Genomic DNA, 11,822 nt, shown 5'->3' on the forward strand with positions numbered 1-11,822 from the left:
AGAGAGAGAGAGAGAGAGAGAGAGAGAGAGAGAGAGAGAGAGAGAGAAGTCAGAATGGACAAAGATGGATTTGAAGACATAGTCATCCAAAAAAGAAAGCAGTTTAAGGAGCATGACCTCTTATACCAGAAAAGAATGCTGGCTGTGAACCTCAAAAAAGGACTTCCAAGCCATAAAGCACTAAGATTTGTGAGTTGACCTTTTGTCAAATATTTATCTTACAAATAAGTCTCACTAATTTTTGCCATTATCTCAATGGATCCTGTGTGTATTTTGGGGAGAGACTGCTCCAGACTTTTGGGGAGAATATTTTTGTACCAACTGGTTTTATTTTACCTTCTCAGTAAATCCCTTTTCTAAAAGCTGAGAATTTGGCTATTATTGGGGAACACATTGGTAGGAATTTATGACAAATACTAGTAGAAATCACACCCCTTCTGGACTACCTCTAGAATCCTGAGGAAGCCCTAGTAAGACACCTCTGGGGATCTATCTGACCAGTGCAATACTAGTTGGGAAAGTCCCTCTTAAGTAGTTACATAGTCCTGCCTCACTTAAATCCAATTCACCTGCAAGTCATGACCATCACCTTCCTGATGTCATGGTCTTGTTCAAGAACAAAAGACAAAAGGGGTGGCTAGGTAGCACAGTGAATAGAGCACCAGTCCTGGAGTCAGGAGGACCTGAATTCAAATCCAGTCTCAGATACTTAACACTTACTAGCTGTGTGACTTTGGGTAAGTCACTTGATCCCAATTGCCCTGCCTTCCCTGCCCCCCCAAAAAAGAATAAAAGACAAATAACAACAACATGAATGTATAGGCACAATGAATATGTTTTCTACCCTCCTATAAAATATAAACTCCTTGAGGACATAAAGTGGCTTTTTTTTTTAGTCTTTGCATCTTCAGTATCTACCATAGCACCTGGCATTTAGTAAGTGTTTAACAAGCACTTGTTGATTGATTGGTTGACCGATTTCCTTGGTGTGTGTGTGTGTGTGTGGTGTGTGTGTGTGTCTACACTGAGGTCTTGAGGTGATGTGAATTCTAAGAAGTTCTATGTCCTCATTTGTTAACTCCAGAAGAAAAGGAATCATTCCTTAGGGTTAATGTGGGTCCTTTATCCTTCATCTAAGAGTGTTGGCTAAAACATTTATGCTGAAGTTACTGGACAGGTCACTGCTGAATATTGTCTTCAGTCCTCCAGTCCAGTGTTACTCCTCCTGTGCTCAGTTTAATGTTGCCATTGAACTCATCTTCTGTTTTAGCTTTCTATTTCTCTAGGTGCAACATTTGACTCTTCTGACTCCACTTCCAATGCCATGTAGGCTTTCCACTTCATCACTGATATACTGAATAGGCATAAGGTCAATGAAGCATTTTTGCAGTACATGTTTTAAAAATGTAGCTGAAAAAGAAGTTGGTTTAAATCATGTAGTCTTGTTATTGGGGGCACCATAATCCTAGTCTCTAAGGCTTGTAACACAGGTTTTATCCTCAACTCCTCACCAATCTGTTGCCAAGGTTTTTTTTGTGACATCTCTCAAACACACTTCCTTCTCTTCCGCTCCTACCAGTCTGGTGCAGACCCTCATTACTTCATGCTTGGACTACTGAAATAATTTCCCGGTTGGTCTTTCTATTACAAGTCACTCCTCTCTAGTCTATCCACTCAGTCAACAAAGTAGTTTTCTAAAGCAGAGGTCTGACCAGGTCACCTCCCTACTCAAAGACCTCCAGTGGCTCCCTGCTACTTCTAGGGCCAAAGATGAGACCCTTTCTTAAGTGCTCAAAGCCCTTCACAACCTAGCCTTCCTTGCCCCAACCTTCCTAGTGCTATTACACCTTACACCCACCCCCCTCAAGTACCCTTTGATTCCATTTCACTAGCTTCCTTGCTGTTCTTATTCTTTGAATAAGCCACTCCATCTCAACTGGGCATTTTCTCTGGCTGTCCCATATACCTAGAATGCTCTCCCTCTTCATCTCTTTCTCCTTATTTTCCTGGCTTCTTTTAAGTCCCAGTAAAAATCATACTTTCTACAGGAAATCTTTCCCAATCACTCTTAATCCTCGTCCCTTCCCTCTGTTGAGTATTTCCAACTTGTCTGTAGCTTATTTGTAAATATATATTTTCATGCTGTTTCTCTCATTATACTGTGAGCTCCTTGAGGGCAGAGATTTTTACCTTTCTCTATATCCCTAGTGCTTAGCACAGTGCCTGGCAGAAAACTGATGTTTAATAAATGTTTATTTGCTGAATGACTGGTTAGCAACAGTGAAGGATAACTTATGGGTAGCCTATTTCCTCCATGACCAATGGAGAGCAATTTCAAGAGCTCTCAGAGAAGTAAATGATATTCCCTCTTGCGAAGAATAAAGAGACCTGATTGGATTACAATCTGTGCCCCTGCAGGAATGCCCACCTTGATGAAATTGCAGATTCACTCAAAAGTGTTAACATATTAAAGCATATTTTCAGACCGGCCATCCTTCTGCATCCATCTACTTCAGATACACAAGATGGCAGACAACATCCTCAGCCCATCTGCTCCATTTGGAATTGCAATAACTTTGGCTGCAGAGTTCCAAGGATCACATTCATTTCCCCAAAACATAACCTCCCTAAGAACACCAACAAAACTGTCCTTCCCTCCATGAGATCCCTGATGTAAAAGGATAAAGATTTAAGAGCACAGAAGCCACTTAGAATACAAGATTAAGTGAAAGAGTGAAAATAGCTACTATACTATATTCACCAGCAGTAAAAAGGCAACTTCTCTGGATTCTTATCTGCACAACAAGTCTGAGCCTGGTTCTGACTCACCCCTCCTTTCCCTGGAGCTCCTGGAGCCAATAGCATTATCAAAATCTGCCAGTTCTGCTAGACTTTGCACATCTCCTCCACACACCCTTCCAACAGCCCAAGACTTGACAATAGCAAACTCAAAAAACATCCTCTGCTCTAATGGAAAAAATGATCATCACAGAGAAGACAGACATTGAACTCAGGTACAGGTAAAGCCTGGGGCCAGATGAGAAGCTACTTGGGAAGAGTGTCTCTAGATGAAGTTTAACTGCTTTAATTTTTTAACCACCATCCAAAACAAGTTTGAAAGTGGTTCTTATAATATCCAAAGAGGGAATGGGTTGGTATTTGTAGGAGTGAATAATATGAAATAATGCTTTGGCAAAGAATTCTGTACTCACTTCCCATTAGATTGCTAAACACAAACTGAAATTTCTTCTCTCTCAATGTTTCCTCCATTTCTATACCAGCAGATGAGCTTTCTCTTTTCATCAACGTAAATCTTGGACAGATTGTCCTCCTTGTTTTCACTTCTTGTGTTGAAAGATTAGAAGAAAGATATAGATCCCTCCACAACTATTTCCCCAGGCAGCAGGGCAGTGACTTCAGGGAAAAAGTGGGATTGGGGCCAAAAGAAAAGCAATCAACTTCAGGTGTTTCAAAGAAGACATGAGTCTCTCATACATAAAATCAGGCTAATAGTCTCTCTTTGTCTTTGTCTCTGTTTCTCTCTTTGTGTCTGTCTTTCTGTCTCTGTTTCATTTCTGGGTACTCATAACTGAAGGAGAACACAACACAGAATGGGTCAAGTATAGAATGCAGGTGAAGAGTTATCTATAGTCAGAATACAACAGAATGAGTTGCTGCAAAGAGTCTTGGTGTGAATCAGAGGCTTGCTTTATGGGAGGGGACAGAGTGGGTGCTCCTTTATGTGTTGTCTTCCCCTGTTTGAAGCTAAACTCCCTGAGTATAAGGACTTGCTTGCTTGTATTAATATCTCTAGCATTTAGCCTAATGTCTGGCACATTAAAAGAACCTAATAAATGTTTTTTTTCATTCATTCATTCATCCATCCATTCTGAATTTGGGTTCATTTTCACTAGTATTTTGAGTCCTGAGACTAGGTACAACTTTGGATTTTGCTGCCTTCCCATATAAAGAAGTCAGCATTTGTGGAGTAAATGAGTAAAGAATCCCAATAGACACTATACACAAATGGCTGTCACAGTTCCGACCCTCTAGGTGGGAAATAACATCTGAAATGGGGTGCAAATGGAGTCAGAGCTTGAAGAATGCTTGAAATCAGTAGGAGTGTGAGTGGGTCTGTCTTGTTAAGCTCAATGATCCCCCTACTGAATGGCCCTACATACTACAAAACCCTGAGGGCAACTGGTAATCTGTCTTAATTGAATATGGTATAAAGAGCCCTTGGGTAGGTCAGTGGAAGATGAACTGGATTGGAAAGACACTTGAGGCAGGGAGACCAACTAGTAGGCTGTCTAAATAGTTGAGGTAGAAATTGACAAGGCCGTGGACCAAGGCTCTTTCAGAGGAGAAAAAGGAGTGTTAGGGGGAAAACTGTGAAGGGAGAAATGAAGAAAGATTAGATCACAGTTCAGAAGAAAGGAGGGTTGGGGGTGGTGGTCAGGGGAAGATAATAAATTCAGTTTTGCACATGTTAAGTTTGAGATGTCCAACAGGCTGTCCAGTTCAGGATGTCCAATAGGCCATTGGTGATAAAAGACTGGAGGTTAGGATTAGATAAAAAGATCTGCCTGAGAATCATCTGTATAGAGATGAAAATTAAATTCATGGTTGCTGACGAGATATTCCTTAAAAGTTGTTAAGACTGTCCCAAGGCTTGGTTGGTTTAGGGGACTAAAATCAAAACATTAACGTGAATTCCTCATAATCACACAAACAAAACAACCACGAAGAGCTTAATGTCCACTTTCTATGTTTGGCTGGTGGATCACAATGGGTAACTGGGGTGAGAGAGTTTCACTCAGCTGAATCTACTTGAGATGTCCGTTCATTCCCTTGCTGAATACCCTTCTCCAGGTCTGGTCAAGTAAATCTCTGTTAATTGTTAAATGACCTACCTAATAAAGCCTCATTTTGTTATGATTCTTGTTGACTGAATGGTTGATTAATTCTAGTAACTCTATGCTCAAGTGGTTGTAATCTGCCTTAGATTAGCAGACTGTATGATCAAGGCTGCTGTGTCAAAAATGTAGAATGTAGTAAGCATGATATAACTATACTTTAAGAGATCAAGGGCTCCAGCTAGCTTCTACTTGCATAGTCTTAAGGTCCTTAAGCCCTCTTGAGAGCTCCTCTCCATGATGCTGATTTCTTTCCCCTCACTCAGAGGTGTCAAACACACAGCCCAGGGAAAGCACATGGTCCACAACCCTCCTGAATATAGCCTGAACCAGAATAATATACAATTGGGAAATATTTAACAAAATAAATACAAAATAAAAATACAACAAAATACAGATAAAATTACATTTTAAAATTAAATCAATATGTAACCCACAAGGATCCTTATGTATAGATTTGTGGCCCCCATTTCTCTTTGAATTTGACATACCTAGATTATAGGAATAATAATAAAAATAACAGCTAACTTTATACTGGACTTACTTTGTGCCAGACTCTGTGCTATATGTTTTTTTAAATGTCTCATTTGATCCTCATGACAACTCTGGGGGGGGGGGGTTAGGTAGGTAATATTATCCCATTTTACAGATGAGGAAACTGAGGCAAACAGGGTTTAAGTGACTTGCTTAGGGTCATGCAGCTAGTAAATGTCTGGATTTGAACTCGTCTTCCTGACTCCAGGTCTAGATTTCCATCTATTGCACCACCCAGTGAACCTAATATTTCTGACTTTTATATAACTTCATTGCCTAAAATGACTCCGAGTTTCACGTTCTTGTAGTTCTTCTTTCCCTAGGACTTCATGATACCTGCTTATTCTTGAAGTTCTCCTTTCTTCCTATCTTCTAAGTGGTCATTTAATTGGACTATCATGTTAATTAAGGTGGCTAGACTCCTAGGCAAAGGATACCCTGTTAAATGGCACATTTTTTTCATGTCTTTTTTAAATACTTCCGACACCACTGCCTCCTCCCAAGACAATGTATTTTTCAGTTGGGGCAATTCTAGGAAAGATCATCTTGCATCAGAGACCCAGCATGGTGGGAGCCATATATTTCTCACAGTAAGAGTACCCTGTCAATGACCCAGCTTGTCTTAAATAGCTGAGAGCTCCCCATAAGGAGATTTTTCTCTCCATCACAGCATTTCTTCAATCAACGGCATCAAACCTAATACGCTTATTTAACTGTTTGAAGAGACTTCATGTCCAAGAGGGGTTAGATTTTTTTCTATTTGATTGAGGAGCAACATTTGAAGTTGCAAAGGGAGAAATTTAGACTTTTTGCAAAGAAAAGCTTCCATCAGCATCATTAAAAATGGGCTACTTCAGAGTAGTGGGCTTCCCTTCACTACAGGCCTTCAAGTAAATGGCATTTGTTGGATGTCTTTTATAGGAGATTCTTATCAGGTATAGGTTGGACTAGATGCCCTCTGAGGTTCCTTCCAAATCTGAGATTCTGTGTTTCTTTGACCCCCACCCCCTTCCTCCATGCTATATTATACCAATGATAAAAGCTAACCTCAGCTCTACTGAAAAGGCCAGTCAGTGTTTCTTTTCACTGTCCCTGGCATATGCATGGGGGAAAAAATGTCAAGATCAGGTCACAGCAATCCTTCCCAGGCTGGGAATGCTGGTGATTATGATCAGCCATTCATTACTCTTACTATGCCATAGGAGAATCAATCACTTCTACCATTCCTGAAGTTAGTTAATCATTTCTTAAACATTGCTATATGCTAGGCACAGTGCTAAGTGCCGAGAGACAAAGGCAAAAGCAAAAGAGTCCTTGTCCTCAGGGAGTTTACATTCTAATGGGGGTAAACACACATACATTTATAGGTATATATGAGGTACATAAAAAATATTTTAAAAGGTCCCTTCCAGAGATAGGCAGAAACATCAAGAGAAACCAGAAAAGGCCTTCTACAGAAGGTGGTACTTGAATTGAATCTGGAAGGAAAACAGAGAGTACCAACTCTCTGGACAAGAGAGGAAAGAGATCATTCTAGGCATGGACCACAACTAATACACAGTCATGGAGATGGGAGATTAGAAGTGTGAGTAGGCTGCTTTGGCTGTTCCCACAGTGTTGATAAAGGGGAAAAACATGCAAGAAGTCCACAACTGTCAAAGTATACCATTTATAATCCCTAATAGATATTGTGAGGTTATGGAAAGGGCAGAAGGTTGGAGGGGAAAGGAAAAATCTCTGTAGTACTAGTGCTGATGCTGGTGGGATTTGGAGAATGTGCAGAGGGCTATAGCTGGTCATGGTCCACCAACCACATGATGAGGAGTAGACAGATTGTTCTTGCGGTTGGAAATGTGGTACATTCAAAAACCATTCGACAGCCAGAGAGAGTATTGGCTCTGTTTCTTTCTGAACTGGCTGCCATTGGTGAAGAACAACAAGGCACTGACTTTCCTCTCTCAATTGGACCCAGCATAAAGCCCAGAGCACGTGACCCTGCTCTTGCTACAGTCTCTGTTTGTGTCCAAGCTTGCCTGCCATTAGGAAGAGACTGGAGGTGACTGTGACCTTGGGAGCTTGGAAAGGTCAGAATAAGGAGAAGTCTAGAGCATCAGTCATCCACCCACCCCCACACTTTTATCCTTTTACACTTCAAGTGGAAGGGAATAGAAAAGAAGTTTCCAACAGCAATAATTATCTTTGAAATAATTACCAGGAGGTGTGAGGGCTTCATAATCACAAAATTCATCTTGAAAGAGAGCCTAGATCAAGGGTGGGGAACCTGTGACCTCCAGGCCACATGTGGCCTTCCAGGTCCTAGGGTGCAACATTTTGACTGAGTCCAAGTTTTACAGAACAAATTCTTTTATTAAGAGGATTTGTTCTATGAAGTTTGGCATCAATCAAAGGGCTGCACTTGAGGACCTATAGGGCCACATCTGTCCTCGGAGCCTCAGGTTCCCCATCCCTGGCCTAGAGTTTGTCTACATCTATCTTCCCCCCACCCCTCATTCAGGAGTCCTCTTTATGTCTATAACATAAGGTCATTTACCTCTATTGGAACACTTCCAGTGCCATGTGGACCATTATCCTACAAAGTCTCTAGGATCCAGACCTGGACACAGTCCTCCAAAGTGGTTTCAGCTGTGCCCAGTGGAATGGGGCTATCACCCCTCCTGACCGGGACACCTTATTACTCTTTTTTTTTTTAATTTTTTTAAATTGGGGTTAAGTAACTTGCTCAAGGTTACACAGCCAGGTGTTTCTGGGTAGGTGCTGAGTATCTGAGCCCGGATTTGATCCCCAGGTCATCCCAACACTGGAGCCAGTGCTCTTACTCGCTGAGCCACCTGGCCACCCCTGACCTTATTGCTCTTAATGCAGCCAAAGTTTGTACGGGTTCTCTGGGCAATTGCATCATAGCGTTGACTCATATGTTGGAGGCATGCAGTAGGATTCCCTCTTGGTATCAAATTCCCAAACCTATTGCCAGATGGTTACTATCCTCTAGAATGCATGCAGTGACAGGGAATTAAAGTTGCTTCTTCTCCCTGGGAATCCCCAGGCTTCCCGTGCAGTGAGGAAACAGAAAGGGATCCTCTTTTCTTTTATGAATTTGCCAAGCAGGTAGAAATGATTCCTTTTCAGTTTAAATCTCATGTGAGCTCTTTGGGCTTATGTGAACAGTGAATTGCTTTGCCCTCAGTACTTTCCTGGTAGATCTCCCCCCAAATTTTAGTTTTGAGGAAGTGTATCCCAGGGCTCAATGACAGCTGCCTGAAGAGGAGCATCTACATCTTTTTTTTTTTTTTTTTTTGCTTTCAGATCCAATTCAAATATGGCAGGGTGGTGTAATGGAAAGAGAGCTGGGTCAGGAGTCAGAGGATTCAGTTCAAGGTACCACCATTCTTCCTAATACTTTGGCTCTGAGGGAATTGAAGCAGCAAATGATAAGTGGAATCTGGATAAATCATATTGATTCCATCTTGTGATTCAGTTCTGGAGCCAGCTCAGTTCCTTTTCTATTTAATTATGGGTCTGGTTCAATTACTGTCTTGTGAGAAAATTTTATTCAATTGTGGGGAATGGGACAAAACTTTATTGCAATGTTTGAACCTAGTCCTGCATGAGTGGGAAGCTGGACCCTCTCTATCTGTTGCTTAAAGACTTAACTAAGGGCCTAGGTTATGCTGACCAGAAGCCCAGTTAGATCCAAAGACTGATGCAAGAAGTTTTCTCAAAATTATATATCTCCAACGACCCATATGTCTTATCTGAAAACTGATCTCATACTGATCAGCCAATTATTATTTCCATCTTCCATTAGTTGTTTACAGATGCTTTTATTTTTTTCAGATTTCAGGGAATTGTACCTGTTCACTCTCCCTCTCCCAGCTTGGAAAATCCCTAATCTTTTCTCCAACTAAAAATGAGATTACCTAATTTTGTATCCTGGTTAATTGTTTTCTTTAAAGTAATTGGTCAGGGCAGCTAGGTGGGGCAAGGACCTGAGTTCAAATTTGGACTCAGACACTTGACACACTTTACTAGCCATGTGACCTTGGGCAAGTCATTTAACCCCAATTGCCACTGGATGGAAATAAAACCAGTGCTCTGGGGGATGTTCCCACTCTCAAAACTCTTGTTCTTCTCTGCTTGTTGGTGGCTTCTGGTCAGTAGTTGGTGCTGGTGGTAAGAAGGAAGGTGATCCCCTTCTTTACAATGATCTCTCTCCTCAATGATGGCTGTGGGCACTGCATTAGGAGCAGACATGTGGATCTGGTGGATTCTATAATTCCCAAGGCTCTTGGGTTCTGGGTCTTGGGCTATATCCATCAGGGTCTGAGGGAAGACAGTGATCAGTGTAGTGTTGGTGGTTTGAATTTCCTGGCATCCAGTGGCATTCAGTTTCTCCCTTAGGATACCTTGCTGCTTTAGCTAGTTCATGGCAGATAAAACAACAAGACTGAACTTAGATTTGAGGAGGAAAAGTATTAGGGAAGATGGTAAGGTGCTCAAAGACCCTGTTCAAATCTGGTCTCAGACACTTAACACAAAAAACTAGCCAAGTGACCTTGGGCAAGTCACTTAACCCCAATTGCCAAGCCTTTCCCCCTCCAAAAAGGAAAAAAAAAGAATGTGAGTACCTTGGGAGTAAGTACCAAGGGATTTGCCTTGATTTTCTCTTTGTGTCCCCAGTGCTTAGCACAGCACTTGGCAGGTGGGAAGTGCTTAAATCCTTTTCTATTCCATTCTATTTCTCTGTTCCTCCATTATAACACAAGATCCTTGAAGGCAGAAATTGTCATTTTTGTCTTTGAATCCTTTGCACATAGGAGATATTTAATGTATGGTTATTGAATGAATTGTTGTTGAATTGGCCTGAACCTATATGACTTACAATCAACTTGCCCTTGAAAACAAATTACTTTGCTTCCCTAAGCACCAGTTTCCTCAAATGAGGAGATTGGACTAGGCTGATCTAGGGTGTTGCTTTCAGCTCATGTTCTATCTACAAGCTGCATTTAGCCCCGGTATCTCTTTGTGGTCTCAAAGATGATAATTTAGACAGCTCCTTCTGATTTAATGCATCATTCTGGCAGTGAGATCAGGGTAGTTTGCTCAGAAGATCTTGGCAAGATGTGTTTTGTATGGAGCCTTCTGTTCTAGGAATCACGTTCAAATAGAGCCTACATTTCCTGGCCGTTGAGGATGAAGTTAAAGGTCACACATTCCAATGTTCTTCCAGGTTCTGTGTTACTCAGTGAATGTCAGGCTGGGCTCTCCCTGTCCTCCTTCACACTAATGGATAGCTAAGGATGAGGAAAAGAAAAGGTGACTTCCCAAGACTGAAACATTCTTATCTAGGGTATGTAATATGATTATCTCACCTGTCATCTAAAACATTCTAATCATTCCTTTCAGGTTTCTGGAGAGATTGTGATATACTTTATACATACTATAGCATATGCTCAGATATTTTTGATAAATGAATGAATTTCCCATTTTTCTTTCCCCAGTTCCTCATGGAGTCATCCAAAGGTAAAGTATTGCTTTGTCACTACTCTCTCCTTGTCTTTTCTCTTCTCTCTCCCTCAAACCCAAGACAATTACTCCATGAAATTTTCTTGTTTTCCAGGACTTCCTACTGCCCTGGCTCTACCTGGTCTATTCCCCCTGAAGAACACCTTATACTGTAGACCCACCCACTCAACTTTCTTGTCGTGTGTTCCCTTCCTTCAGTACCCTGCTAGATGACAGGCAAACAACAGACAGATTAAATTTGCCTTGAGATTATTGGATGATAATTGTTTAACTTCACAGTCTCCCATCTTTAAGGAGATAGGACCATTGTGGGCATGAGGGTTTACGTAGGATGGGATCCCTGTCATCAAATAACATCCTAGTGTGGCATCAGATGGCTTAGAGAGCTGTTGATCACAGCAGTTTCTCTTCTAGAGTATTTGGGGATGTGACATAATAAGAAGAATATGGGTGTATCAGTGGTTTGGCAATATGTAAAGCACAGCCTCCATAGTAAGAGAGCATAGTAGTGATGTAGTATATTTGGTGTTTGGGGGAATTGAACACTGGAATCAAGACCAGTAGAAGTTGGGAGGTGGGATCTCTGGTGCTTGGTCATGAGTCTCCTATAACCAAGGCATCATTCTGGAATTCAGTGTTGTCTAGAGGGGTTTGCATCCATATTGCTTTGGCAGCCATAGGCATCATGTACAAGACAGAGAACAAGGAAAGCTAAAACTAGGAGATCCCATCTTATTTATACCAGCTGCCCTTGCTATCTCTAGATCAGGTTGACAGCAAGAGAGATAGCACTGGGTATCAGAATCATAAATGGACATTTTGGCCTCT

The 11,822-nt window shown here is 41.4% G+C and overlaps 1 long non-coding RNA gene across 1 annotated transcript; it reads left to right on the plus strand.

Annotated features, from left to right (window-relative positions):
• The first annotated feature begins 8,762 nt into the window (after positions 1 to 8,762).
• On the plus strand, positions 8,763 to 11,195 carry LOC138144153 (uncharacterized). The gene is made up of 3 exons (XR_011163869.1): positions 8,763 to 8,846; positions 10,970 to 10,991; positions 11,089 to 11,195. It is a non-coding gene; the product is annotated as an uncharacterized lncRNA (long non-coding RNA).
• Positions 11,196 to 11,822: the final 627 nt, after the last annotated feature.

The sequence above is a fragment of the Petaurus breviceps genome, unplaced genomic scaffold (assembly GCF_028583685.1).
Source record: "Petaurus breviceps papuanus isolate PSGF00001 unplaced genomic scaffold, PetGlider_PUasm1.0 90692, whole genome shotgun sequence".
Classification (NCBI taxonomy): Eukaryota; Metazoa; Chordata; class Mammalia; order Diprotodontia; family Petauridae; genus Petaurus; species Petaurus breviceps.